Below are 14,869 nucleotides of genomic sequence, written 5' to 3'. Positions count from 1 at the left end.
ATGCAGCTTTACATTCAAATTCCATGGGCCCTGTAATATTTTTCAAGCCTTCTAACAAGTTTCCTGGACAGTTGGAAGTGATTAACCTTTATGATATTTTGAGATTTTAGTGGGGTTGAGGGACTACAAAAAGCAAATTCCAGGGGACTAGAATTTGGAGAACACTATTCCCATTCATGTCACCAAACTCACTACAGACACTTGAAAAGCAGTGATTAAAAATAGCTAGACTAGATGCATGTGTGTCAAGCTGCAACTGTTCCCAGAGGATAATCGCACAGATGTCCAAGCTCACACAACGGAAATTACAAGGCAGGGTGCCTGCCACTAAAGAGACATTTTTCCTTCACACAGAAAATGGGAGACAGTCTTCAGAAAAATGCTGATGCCTCGTTCACACAGAGTAAATGCTGAAGTCCCTATGGGTATTTATTCTAGCAAGAACTGTGAGATAAGTAAAGACAGAATATCTGAAAAGAAACAATTACTCAAAAAAAAAAAAAAAAGAAGAAGAAAAAAAATGACATTATTGGAAATCTAAATACAAACAAATCACAGCTGAGGTCAGGATGCTGCTTTTAGTTCCCATGCCAAATCTTCCAAAATCAACAGTGTGGTTTGGCTGTATGTTATCAATAACTGCTTGCCATGCATTCATATGACATGACTCACTGACACTCAGTTCCTTCCTGCACTTCCTTTGGCTCTCAAATTTAGCTAACATAGCTCTGTATTCAAACTTAATTACTAATGATGTCACACACAGTCCTCTCAAACCTGCGCAAAGCCAAGGGCCGTGCTGGTGCAAGCAGACGCCAACAAGTAGATACAGTCACTCATGGTGGCAATCTGAGTGAAATTTCTAAGTCAGCCAGGCAAACATAGGAAAGTGTAAAGTTACTGAAATCTGAATTCTAAAACAACTAGTAATGCTAGTTAGACTTATCTCAAGTGCCTGAATATGTCTGGTTGAAGATGCACATACACAGCTTAGAAGTAAAAGTTGCTTAGGTACCTCAGTGCTTCTGTTTGTGATCTTCATGTAGAAGTCTTTACCTCTCAAAGTTTCTCATCATAATAAAGAGCACGACACATTTTTTTTGTCGTTTGAAGAATCTCAGATTATAGCCCAAATACAAATTTCATGTAATTTCTTTGAAAAACATGTAGAGATAGCCAGGAAAGTTTGTTGAGACACCAGACAATGTAGGATGTAGATTATTAACCAGCTGTCTTTGCCAGTCTGCAAGTCTCATTCTTTTGGCAGGCTGCTTTTTGGCTGCAGCTGCTTAAAAAAAAAAAAAGAAGAATGAAAGAAGAAGGTGAGTTAATGCTGGAGATGTCAATTCAAGGCACGTTGCTTTGGGAGGAAGGTGTTCTTAACACTGACTCCCAAGCAACTTTGCCAATGCTATTGCCTGGAAAAACTGTTTATTATAGAAATGTTTATCTGAGAAGTATAGCAAACACTGAATATAACATAAAAACAAAACAAAAAGCTGCATGGCAATTTCTATTTTTGTTAAGAGCTTTGAACTGGCTTTGCTACCGCTACATGTTTTACACCAGAAGCTTTTTAGGTTCATAGTTCTTCACAAAAACAAAGTAAAAATAGATATCTGCCCTTGAGTCTTAAGCCAACATAAAATATTTACAAGGATGGCATGACAACCAGTATGCCTCAGACTCCGTAAGAAGTTGGAATTCCCCTGATAAGTGGAGCCTCTGTGAAGTGTTATCACACTATTTATATCAAGTGTTATAAATGAAATTCTTATGTTGAGGCACACATATCCAAAGAAAATGCAGCTTACCTAAATTATCTTTTTACTGTTGATTTTTACACAAATTAACTTTTTTTTTTTCCCCATCTGCTGGCAAATTTTCCAATTGTTCTCCAATTATCTCTTTTTTTCCCTGAGATAGCACATTAACTACACATAAATAAATCATTTTTCACTGTGAGTAAACTGACTCTGTGTCTATTAAATCATTGGCAATGCAGTTAAAATGTTAAGGATTCTTTTATTCTGAGTTTGTGGACAGATGAGGTGGATCTTGGGGTGAGCCATGAGCACATCATACATGGAGAGGGAACAACCAAGCTCTGTCAAATCTATGCAAAGCCACCTTGTGGCTCTGCTGGGTGTCACAGAATCATAGAATCACAGAATGGCCCGGGTTGGAAGGGACTTCGAGGATCATGAAGCTCCAACCCCCCCGCCACAGGCAGGGCCACCAACCTCTACATTTAATACTAGACCAGGTTGCCCAGAGCCCCATCCAACCCGACCTTGAACACCTCCAGGGATGGGGCATCCACAACCTCTGTGGGCAGCCTGTGCCAGCACCTCACCACTCTCATAGTAAAGAACTTCCCCTTGACATCCAACCTAAATCTCCCCTCCTTCAAATTAAAACCATTTCCCCTTGTCCTGCTATTACCTACCCTTTCAAAGATTTGACTCCCCTCCTGCCATCAGCAAACTTGCTGAGGGTGCACTCAGTCCCACAAGAGTTCCTTGCAGAACATGGGCTAAACAGAGAAAACAGACCTCTTCACCACAGGTATCAGCAGAATTACTGTATTCTTAGAAGTTGTTTTAATTATGTGCCGTAGGTTCCCAAAGCAGAAGCTCACTGTGCTTCTGCAGGGACTGCACTTCCTCCAGCAAGCCACCACACCCTATGCTTTCTCTGTCAACCTCCAAACAGCATGCACGTACACTGCCTATCTGCATAGCCAAAACTTCAGCCTACCATGTACCTTGCTGAATAGTGGGTTGTCATCTTCACAGTGTGAGATCCAGAGCATTATGGCTTTTTTATATAAAAAGCAGCATAATAGTACACTGGCAAAATACCAGGTAAATACAGAGGACTAAGAGGCAGCTTGGTCTCATTCCCATAGTGATCAGCTTTATCATCATGAGAATTCTAGGGAAAGGAAATGCTGAGAAACGAAACTCAGAACCAGAAATCATTAGGGTCATAACTCATAGGCGAGACAAAGCAAAGTGTTTACTTCAAGAATTATTTAAAGTGAGATATGCCTGAACACATCATTTCCCCAGGAATAGCTAACAGTCTCTGGAAAGCACTTAAAAAATACATGCTTCTGGAATAAAGGTTTATTATTATTATTATTTTGTAGAGAAACTGTTACCAATACTGATTGGAAAGAGATTGGAAACATCCAAAAGCACATGATTTCTGAAAGTTCAAGTTGGTCATGAGAAGCACATGCTCAGATGGATGCTGTTAGTGGATCTGGACCATGTTTTAGGATTCTGTTAGCCTGTAAGGGGAGCAAAATTAGAGAGAGAATACATTATTCTGATTCAGTTTATGAAGGGAAAACAAAACTAAGCAAGAAGATATCTGACAGAACTCCCTAGATCCCAAGCCATTTCTTTACTTTTAGGTTCTTTCCTTTTCTCAATTCATTATGCATGAATTGTACAACTCAGAAAAGTCTGAATAATTCAGAAATCAGAGCCTGTCTTTCTCATCCTTTGCTGCAACTCGGTCTTGTTCTGGACCCTCCCAGCAGGAAGCCCCATGAGGAGTCTTCCCACACAGCTTCCCAGAACCCACTGCAAGTTCCTATGAGGGCAACTCTGGCAGGTATGTGGTGCACACCTTGTGATAGGACCATTTTTACCATTTTGGGCAATCCGCTGTCCCTACTTACACCATTATTGCACTTCCACCATTATTTTAACCATACTTCTTCTAAGAGCTCCCAAATCCCTGTAGGGATCCCATCTCTACAGGCTGCCACTCTGAAACTCAGCCTTTCTCACTTGTGTGAAGTCATGGAAACTTCTCTTCTCAGCCCATTTTCCACACGCTCACGGCTGTGAGAGCTGAACTTCCCAATCGTTACATGGTAAATTTAATTGTGTAGTTATAGCCACCCTAAAGGGTAAGCCAAACTTTCATAAGCCTAAGGGGAGTGGTTTGACAAATTTATATGCAGATGGAAGCATATTAAGAGCAAACAGCTCGGCACTGACGGAATAAATATTCCCATAATAAGTGTATAACAAGGAGAGAAGGTATGGCATGCAAAGCAGATGGCTGATCGGTGCAACTAAACGTGCAGGTCCCAGCAGCCTCATTTAGGCTTAGCATTTTCCCTTTTTTAGACTCCTTGGGTTCTCTAGAGGATGAAAATAACAAAAAAAAAAAGAAAAAAAGAAAGAAAGAAAGAAAAAAAAAGAACAGGCAATTCCAGCAGATTAAGTGCTGATCCAACTCAATGAGATCTGCCAGACAAAATACACTGAAAATAACGATGCCCCAGCATCTGACCCATTGAAATCCCTCACAAACATTACCTTTAAGAAAAACCAGGGAATCAGTTACCCTGCACAGCCTCAGAAATGTCCTCCAGCTGAGTGAGGCACTCAGATGCCAGAGCCCCTGTTTGGCCAATGAGGCCTTTGGAAGCAAAGGGATGTACACAGGGAGGCTATGAGATGTCAGCCATGTTATTCGGATGAGGACTCACTAAAAAATGTAACCGTGTGGATTTTATAAGGAAAATTGTCAACAGTACCATAAATACCTCTAGCAGATGAATTCAGGACTTGCCTCACTATGATAAGTTTGAAGGAGTAAATGCTATTACAAAGGATGAAGGCAAATTGGTATTTTGTACATTTTGGGCTAGGTAGAAAGGAGCAAACAAGTGCTGACAGCAGTATACAGGAGAGTTCTGCCCAGCAGAAGACAATCCTGTGATCGATGACAAAGGACTGAAGTTCTAAAGGTGCGGTTGACAGTCACAGTACTGTAAGAGATCTCATGAGGGTTGGTGGCCAATCACTTGCATTCTGCCTTTCTGACTTCCAGCTGCAAAATGATGATAATGGATGAGACATATTCGTAGGAAAAGCATGAAGCATCCTTCCTGAGTCTGAAAGCCTTAATATTGCAATCCACCTCTTTGTATGTGGCATTTTTCCTCCTGACACAAAGGGCAGGGATGCAAAAATTCCTGAGGCAGCTGAAATCTGTTATCGAAATGTCCATCAGGAAATACCATATGTGAATTAATTCATCTTTACAGAATGCTTTCAGTTCCTTATACTAAAATGTTAATTGTCATTAGGATTTGTGGTTGGAAAAGGTCTGATGAAAGCATTCATTTAATGAAAAGAATATAATCATCTACTGATAAACCCACACTGATGAAGCAGGTCAGGGTATACATTTCAGTGTTTTGTTCTCTTATTTTCTCCATAGTGATTTTTCAAAGCTATGAAAATGTACAGCCTGGTTTGCTGTGAAATTTGTTTTCAGCAAACACTCTTCAAATTACAGAAAATTTTACTCTTGCCATATGGTACATAACGTTTGTTCTCACATAATGACCTCAAGGTCTTCAGAGCTGGAGAACGCCTAATACCAGTAATTCATATCAGAGCTAGACGGATCTTTTTAATATAGTTTTTAATATCTTAGAGAAATATGTATCCTGGGGAAAAAAACTCCCAGGTTGATAAATGCCATGCTCATAGTTGCTGTCAGCCTAATGACTAAACACATTGTCCAATCTGAATTGCTAGGTGAGACCCACTCACAGTCATGTTTCTTCTGCATGCTTACATCAAGCTAGTTCTTACTGGAAGAAAACGAAATACCTGATCTACCACACAACACTTCCAATAGGTTTGTTTGACATAGGCACGGCTACCATGAATGCACGTTTCTTATCTGTGTCCCTGACTGGCTTGGAGGATTCTCTTGTCAGGGAAGACCGTATCCCTTCCAGTCCTTACTTCGGGCTTTTAGTTTTGTCTGAGATGATGGATTAAGCTGTGTAATTCATCTCTACCGCTGACTTTGTGAAACTCAGACACAGTGAAAATAAACCTCACCTTGCACTGATACCACTGTGGACTGTACCTCAAATTTGATGGAAACTATGGATGTTAAATTTTCAGGTAAGATTGCTATTACCTTCTCTTCTACTGTAGACACAACAGAAGCATCCCCTCTAAGATCACTTGTGGGGACCCCACTAGGCCATCCAGGGATGGACTCTTGGACACTGGAGGCTGCAGGACAGTAAGGGTGTGGAACAGCCTAGGGGACGTGGGCTGTAGGCATGCTGTAGGCCAGCCAGGACTGTGAGGAGTGTTGAAGCATTCTGACTTCCCGGGAAGCATGAACTACTCTTTCTGAAGAGATGTCAGTCAGTTCACAGCAGCTGGAACTCCACATTGTGGAGTGCACTGCTCAGCACCAAGATCAGGGGCTCTCAAAATGAAAGGACAGACCACTCAATTGAGCACAATAAACATATTCAGACTAAATGTCCTAATAAGCGTTCTCAAAGAGATATATACAAAAACTAGGGGTTAGCAGAGAAGGTAGCACTTCTGACAGAACTTGATAAAAAAATTCCCTCTGGAGAGAAACATCAGTAATTGACTCACAGCCACATACTATCAAAAGCTTCCAAGCAGATTATGACAAAAGGAGGCTTCTCAATTAAGTAAAGCCAATAACTGTGCAAACTTCTATCAAGCCAGAACCAGAAAGTCCTGACTCTAGGTTGAATCCTTGCTGTGAGACAGAGATTCAAAGTACTTGCCGAAACTACAGATTTGCCCTCATAACACAACATCCTTTCCTCTCAAAGCAGGCAGGAAGTCCCTAAAGCTTAGGTATGAGTACAGCTGGGGATTAAAACTCCTTATAACTATTTAATGATACTCAGTCTTCCTCTGTGCAGTCATTTAAGAAAGGATTTTAAAAAAGAAGAGTGGAATGAGGCCTTTTTTGGCTAACTTTTGGCTATAGTTACCAATGTCACTAACCGACTGAATGGATGGGAATCCGACTCCTTGAAGGGCAGATTAACTTGCTCTGCAAATGGACAATAGGCAAATTTGAATAGTTGACAGTGATTAATAAAAAGTTAACACTGTGGTTATGTTCTTAGACAATGACCTCATGGGCAAAGATTAGATCTGAAGCCTTTATTGGCACCTCAGAGATAGAGCAACAGATGTGCCTTAAATTCCAGGCAAACGTATGTTCAACCACATTCTGTCATTCTATGTTTAGATATAATGCCCCACAGATAGATAGCTGCTTCCACACTTGACCATCTGTCCAGCTGTTGAGGATGCACACATCACCACCTCCTGTGCCCTCTGGGTCAGAGATAAGAAAAATGGCAGATGAGCAAAACAAACTACTCAAAACCAACACTGTTGCCCTCATTGTGCATGCAGTCATCTGCTCTGGTGGCACATCATCTGAATGCTGCCACAGAGATGTATGAAACTGCTGGAATCAAAATCATGTGTTTGACATAGGCCGTGTTCTTTGGTGTCCTCCTCCATCAAAGCCAAAAGAGAGTGGCACCTGGTTACCATACACTTTGCAAGAAGTAGATAAGACTGTGTTGCAGAGCTAGTTAGCAGATGAACCCTGCTTTTGGTTGACAGAATGAACATCTTTGATAATACAAAGTAGACAGGTGACTGACTGCTTATGAAGGACAGAGATTAAGTTCTGTACTTTTTATCTTTATTTTCTGTCACCACAAGTACAAGGACCAGGGTGGACAAGACATCCTTACTCACCCAAAACAGGTTCCCTACAAAAAAAAAAAAAAAAAAAAAAAAAAGACTTCATTAAAAGGGATGGGATATATTTGCACATTGTTATGTTTAAGATGGTTGTCTAAGCTCTCACAAAATTCATTCTCGGAGCAGACTGAATGACTGGCTGAAAAGCCTCTGCAATACAATCAACAAACAGTCTGAGAATATGGGGATTTGCATCTCAAAACGCTCAGACTGTACAGACCAGAGTCACCACTAGTCTGGAAAGACAGTTATGTCTGACATCAAAGCACAATTGTATTAGGATTGCATTGCCTGAAGAAGTGAAGAATAATTTACAGAGCAAAAGCTATAGATAGAAATCGCATTAGGCAGATTATCTGAGCTGAAATTATTTTTATACATGAGTCAAAGCCAACTCCATAAAAAACAAGTGATCAAAAGAGGTCAGGGCTTTGGATTTCACACTGCATCCTGCACTAGTGTGTCAGCAGATGGATGCCGAGCACTGAGCTGAGCTTTTGCTTCACCTTGCTGCTGATGCAGAGGGAAGAGTGCCACCTACTGAGTCACTTGTTAGGCTTCCTGCAGCTTCTGCCTTGCCTTTCCTGTCTCTCGTCAGGCTGACCACATCTGATCCTCTGGCTGTGGGGCATGTCAGAGTGCTCCCTGATACCACCCGCCTACCATCAACAGAGCTTCCTGCTGTGCTGCAATTACCAAAGGCAGCGAGGAGGCATTCAGCCTGGGAAATTAAAAGAAAATAGGCTTCCCTTTCCACTTACAGTGGTAGAAAGCCAGCTGGAAATCCGAATCAGGTTGTAGATCTCATGGGAATCTCTTCCTGACGGTAAGTGTGGTGTGCTGAATTTTGTATTTATCTGCATGAAGATCTCTGCTGTAACAGGCAGAGACATGGATCAAGTTTGATCTAAAAATACAAGCTACCACACATTTCTTAGGACATACTAGAACTAAAGACATGCAGGCTACGGGAATTAACACTAGTGATTGGAAATGTAAGTTTTGTAACTGCTCATGGAGAAGATGAAAGTACATCCAGTGTGGATGAACAGTAAGAAACAACAGTGTTTTTCTGATTGTTTGTCAGCCTGGTTATCTTCTTTGTTCTTTTGGTTTTTGTGGTTTTTTGTCCCATCATTTTCATGAAGCTTTTGCTTTGTGGTAAGAAATAAGTGGCGTTCTTTCAACAGGAAAAGTTATCCATTTAGCATTTTGAGGGTTTATATACACTTGGAGTACCATACGTATTTCCTCTATATGGGTATCAAACAGTCAATTTTGCACGTCTGCTTAAATGTCAGGTCTCTTGCAGTTATTCCTATATGGGACATCATCATCATTCTGCCTTCTGACATCATCAGTCTTTCTCTGACTTCTAAATTGTTTTTTTTTTCCCCTCTTTTCTTGGTATTGATGATTGTAGGCTTAGGGAGGCAGTATACTACCAGATCCCTGACTAACTCACTAGTCCATGGACATCACAAAGAGCCCAGATTCTGCTAGAGCCTCAACTTTTAAAACACATCCCTTTAAACGAGTCTATGAGGAATGTAACTGTCTAGGCATGGTTAGTGTGCAAGTCAAGATGGAACAAGGATTCTGGAAAGCAGGACCTTCAATAAGAAGCTAGATGAACTACACTGACCTGAAGAAGGAAGGCAGAAGGGAAAAAATATGAACACAGTTTGTTCTGCATATTGATGACAAATACAAAAAGACATTCTACAGCAAGAAACCATAGTAAAACTTTCTAATGATGTGACATTGAAACATGGAATCTGAACAGGCTGTGCAGTCTGTCAATTGGTGTTTTAATAAAAGAAGTTAGACAAACTTCTGTCAGGGTTACATAGGTGTAGGCAATTCTGACATGGTATGGGGAAATAGCCCAAAAGTCCTCAGATTGCCTCCAGGGTCTCTACGCAACTGTGCTAACTTTAATTGTTGTTCAAATTCACAGTCCTAGATGCAAAGTCCACTTCATTAGCTCAGGCTGTAAGACATACACGAACCTCTGGAAGTGCTCAGTCCGCAGTGTGCTGTCTTATGCACAACACTGTCAAGCTCTACTTTAATAGCTTGTCTGAAGATTTGCATTAGGACATTTTGCAATATGGAAGCTTCAGGCATTTTTATTTTCTGAGCACTCTGGTTTTATAGCAAGTGATTAGTCATCATAATATTTAAACCATGTAATGCCGATTTAAGGAAGGTCATAATTTTGACATGTGGCTGCTTCAGATAATGTACAACCTCTCTCCTGCAGCGGATTATCAGCAGTCCTCATCTAACAACTGGTAGTTCATCCCAAAATCACTGCTTAATTACAACACGCTCAGTTCTGGGAATTTACCAAAATGCCATCTGAATGGTTGATAGATAGAGATTTCCTGCAAACAATTTTTCTGAAGTTGTATTTCCCTCGAGACATCAAGAAGTGACAGGAGACAACTTGGGCTCTGAAGCTTTGATCTGCACTGCTGTGTACACCGAGCGATTAGAAGAGCAAGATTTTCACATCTGAACTTTCTCCTGCCAAGAGAAAAACTGGCTTCTGTAAAGATGATTAGGGAAATGAAAACGCTGAATAATATCAATCTGCTTTCTCCTTCCTGTTGGAAAGAGCTTTTTGTTCTGCTTACCATTTTTTTTTTCTCTCAGAAAAGTCATTCTAAAAACACAACAACAAAAAAACCCAATCCTTAACTCATGGTGTATTCTCAGATCCATCTTCTCCAGGCTTGGATTTGCTATGGTCCCCCTTTGGGAGCAGTATGTTTATGTTATTTCCCTATTCTGTAGGCAAGTGACAAGATTCCTGGGAGAGGAAGGGGCAACCTCTGCTGAGACCAGAGCTCCAGGAGAACTGCTGAAGAGCTCTCACAGCCTTGAAGCCCTTTTCATGTGGTTGAGGATGTGCTTCATGACTCTGAGACAATATCAGGCTGGGACAATTACCCCTGCCCCACATTTCCTGATTTCCATGATGTGTCTCATGAATGTGCAGAAGAAAACTGCAACACCTTCTTGGCAGGACCTACTCTGGATAAGAGAGAGCCCTGGGTAGCACTGACTCCTGATGAAGCACCACAGAGACTTCTGGAGAAGCCACTGAAATGCAGTTCAGCATGAGAACAGCGTGCAGGTTGCTGGAACCATACAGCAAACTACCTGCATACAGAGAGTTACTGTTAAGAAACTGAAGTCCAAAGAAAACATGCATATGTAGGTGTGTGTGCATTTTTTTTTTCTTCTTTCTCTCTCTCTCTCTCTCTCTCTTTTTTTAGCTTTACAAGAAGGAGAAGTTACAGAAATTTGTAAGAAAAGTCCTGGAAAATGATATCTGAGAGAAAAAAAACAACTGAGCTGCTGGATAAACTTGCTCAGCTCAAGCAGACTCTTGAGCCTTCCTGCATTTAGCGCGCATCACTTACACAAAGGGCTGCATAATCCCATTTCAGTACTGTCAGACACCAAACGCCCCAGAACAACAGTGTGGCAGTTAGGAAAGATGTCTCCTTCCAGCAGAAGTACAAGAGAAAGTTGTACCTTGAGAGGGATTATCTCTGCTAGAGAGACGGGATGCATGATTTGCTGTATTCATTTGCATTAAAAATGCTTTCCCTATGCATTGTGTTAGCCTCTGTCTCTGCTCTGTTACAGATGGAAGTCCCTTCTTCCTAGCGTGGGAAACGGGGGAGAGCAGCCTACAAGCTCTTGAGAGCACAAAGAGCCTGGGGCTTGCATTATGAGAGCCCTTTGCACCACTGCATAAGTGGGACTGGAGGTCTGGCTCTACCCAAGCTCCCAAGCACCACAAAACGCTCCGTAGCACAGGCTGCACTCGTTTCTAACTATACATCACCTGTGATTTTAGAATCTCCCCTCTGTGTTCTTGCTGTGAACAATATTATTGTAAAAGTCAAAGGATCCAGCTCAGTCCTCTGCACATCTGATCATCACACTAAGGAGCTGAGAGCCCTGCCTGAATGACAAAGCCCCAGAATAGGGGACAAGATGGTGAAAATGAGTAATAGCTACACTGAAGGAGAAATGACTTTGATGAAACTACGTACAGAGAACACATTCACTCAATTTTTTCCATGCTGTTACAACAAATATACTACAGGGCCAGAAAAAGAATAAGCAAAACCTGATGAGTAAGCAAACAGATAATGCATGATTGAATGCACCTCCCTGAAGGAAACTGTGTGCTCAACAAATCCCACAAACAAACACTACAGCAGACAGTCTGTAGGGCCCAATCCAACACAGGACTGCCCACCTCACCTACAGGAGATGGTGTATCCTACAGCCTCCTCTTTTCTGTCGCTGCTGCAAAACATACCAGGAAACTGTGCTGTCATCCCATTAAACAAACAGTGTGTTGCATCTAAAAGCAGGAGTCCTGCTACTGGCATAAAACATGAGGACAGAGGAAAAGAGATCAATTGTTTCCCTTTTGCACTTCATTGAGCAAAAGGTTAACCACAGGGAAGTAATGTTATTCTCTTTACAGCTGCATGTGTTTAGTATAATTTACCTGTGCAGCTCCTGATCACCTCTTCTCATGCATTTACAGAGGTTCATATTTTGACAGCTCGCATCCCACATTTACTGACAGAGAGCTGAGGCACTTCAGTCTGTCCTTGAAAAGCAATGCGTTTCTGTGGCTGGAATACAACTCAGCAGTTTTAGTGTCTGTGATTAATACGGTGGCACTAGTAGGAAATATGGCTGTGTTCATGTGAACAGTCAGTGTTATCCCAAGCACAACACAGTGGCACTGCAGATACAGGTACCTTGCATGACAGTTTTTGAGAAAGAATTCAGCTAGAAGATCTGAAAATTAACAGAACAAATGTCATTCCAGAACAGTCATCACTCCAATTTACATATGATAATGGCATCTAAAAGTAGGACACGTAGGCTTAATTTGCAATGTATACGTTAATGAAACCATGCCTGCCTGCAGCTCTCTCCCTGTCACCAAGGCAGGGCCGAGGTGCCAACCCTCAGCACGCTGCCTCAGGACGGGGCTGCCCGGCTCAGGATGTGCTCTCCCCATACCTCTCAGTGGCAGTTGCTGCCCGTGGGCTCTTAGCAAGATGTCCACCAGTGCAGCTGCTTGGCTGCCATGCAGCCCGGTGGAACTGCTGGCTGCTTGTGGCTGAGATCACCTCCACTCCACAACGGGTCCCACCACAGCACACGATTTCAATGTTTTTCTTACAGCATAAGCACACATTATCAGTCTGAACCATATAAATAGCCGGGCAATGTAAAGCAATGAAAGCAATCAGTTATAGTCTCCTCCCAGTGCCTACTTGGACTTTACACACTTGTTGGACTGTCTCAAATGAACCTCACTCCAAAATGAGTTGGAACTTCCATTTTACTTTACACTGTATGTAACAAATGCATATAAATCATTTCGCTCATATCCATCTATGAATAATTACCATAAAGTTATTATTTCTCAAAGCTGTTTTATAAATAAGGAAAATGGAGCTCTCTTTTCTTTCTTACACGGATAATGCAATGAGCTCTTAGAAAATACACAGAACACATTCCTAGCCTCCCAACAATCCTTATGAAAACTCAAGGAAAATAAAGAATTTGATGCCATCAAAAATGTGTGTAAAATGGAAGCTGCTAATGTAATTTAAGCAATTAATTTTTTAATTTTTTAAGTAATTAAGTATTTTCATAGATCAAGTATAGAATCATAGAATCACAGAATGGCTTAGATAGGAAGGGACCTTAAAGATCATTAAGTACCAACCTCCTCCGTCACGGGCAATTTAACTGTAACTGTTGAAGGGAATATTAACTATTGCACAGCTACACTACAGCTGCCATCTTCAGCTGACTTCAATATTTTGTATAAAAAAAATGGAACTGAGCTAATAATGAAGGAACAATGTATGTTAATTATTTTAAGGAATGTTAGAGAATTTGCCAAACAAAGTATGTGATAAATACTTTTCATTAAGTTCTCCTAAATGAATCGCAATGATCTAAGAGATTTCATTGGCTAGGAAGGGACACTAACACTTCCAGAGTCTCATCAATCAAGACGACACGTTCTTTTCAGTCCATTTAGAGGTAAGGATCACTGCCACCAAGAAATAAAGCCACCCCTTCGCTATCCAATCATCTGTATGCAAAGCAGCCGTGATGTTGGAGTCTCCTCACTAAAACTCTTCAGGCAAAATTGGAAAGGTGTGTGGTAAACCAGAATAAATAATATGACCTGATTTGTGTGCATTTGGAAAATCCTCCTGGGCTGTGTGTTTGGGATGAGCTCTGTTTCTTTCATTTGTTCTTGCACTAGGGAAGAGGATGGCTCAAACACACAAAAGAAAACTCCAAACAAAACAGCCCCATTTTTACTCTAATCTGATACATGCAGAAGCTAAATTCTAAGAAGTAGCAATTAAATTAGCAGGTAACAATCCTGCCCTCCCTTAAACAAGAATAATGACAGCATTTGTTACCATTATAAATAAGCACTGACATGCCAAGATCCTTTCTAAAATCTATGAACCTCACTAAAGGGAACTTACAGCTCAAGATGCCATTTCTAAATGCAAATGCAGTGCCCTACAAACTGGCTCAGTGGCCTCTGTCATTATGGCAATTTTAGATATAAAAATCAATAAAAATGTGAAATGAAACAGTTTGCTATCAGCTAGTGCTGATACACACAGTAATCCTACATTGTTCTACATCCCTCCTGTGTTCAGGGCTGGGTTCTGCCACCCTCAGAACTGAGCTCCTGAGACAAACTTTGGCATCACTCCTGCAGAGGCTACTCAGGTGTTGTTTGTCCAGATGGGCAGATGTACTGCTTGCTCCTTTGGTCTGTTTACATCTTCTGGATTCACAAAGCCTGATTCTATCCAGGCAGAGGCTTCCCTGCTCTGTGGAGATGAATAGACAGAGGATTCGGGCACGGAATTTAGCACTGTGTAGAAGATCTATCAGATGAGAATCCCATCTCCTAGTTTTCCTTGCAGAAGATTTTGGAGGCTTATCCACTCACTTACGAAACACAGTGAGCAAAGCTGAAGTCTATACCATAATCCCCCTCTCCTCCCTCACCGCAGCCCCTGACCTCAGTGTGATGCAGGACCATGGTGTTGGCTGGCTCATGGAAAGAGTGGGCCAGAGGCTGGTGGGAGAAGAGAATAAAGACAAAAGGGAAAAGAGAAGGGCTATGCTGTGCTCTTACTTATGCAAACACCCTCTGC

At 41.4% G+C, this 14,869-nt stretch overlaps 1 protein-coding gene and 1 long non-coding RNA gene across 7 annotated transcripts in view; one reads left to right on the top strand and one right to left on the bottom strand.

Annotated features, from left to right (window-relative positions):
* Nucleotides 1-14,869, bottom strand: part of STARD13 (StAR related lipid transfer domain containing 13) — a 300,043-nt gene that overhangs the window by 200,061 nt on the left and 85,113 nt on the right. The window lies entirely within an intron of this gene.
* Nucleotides 8,215-11,244, top strand: LOC107052065. Its single transcript, XR_001464195.4, has 2 exons — nucleotides 8,215-8,439; nucleotides 10,416-11,244. It is a non-coding gene; the product is annotated as an uncharacterized LOC107052065 (long non-coding RNA).

The sequence above is a fragment of the Gallus gallus genome, chromosome 1 (genome assembly GCF_016699485.2).
Source record: "Gallus gallus isolate bGalGal1 chromosome 1, bGalGal1.mat.broiler.GRCg7b, whole genome shotgun sequence".
In the NCBI taxonomy this organism is placed as follows: domain Eukaryota; kingdom Metazoa; phylum Chordata; class Aves; order Galliformes; family Phasianidae; genus Gallus; species Gallus gallus.
The sequence above is the reverse complement of the archived record's forward strand: the minus strand, read 5'-3'. Positions and strand labels throughout refer to the sequence as shown.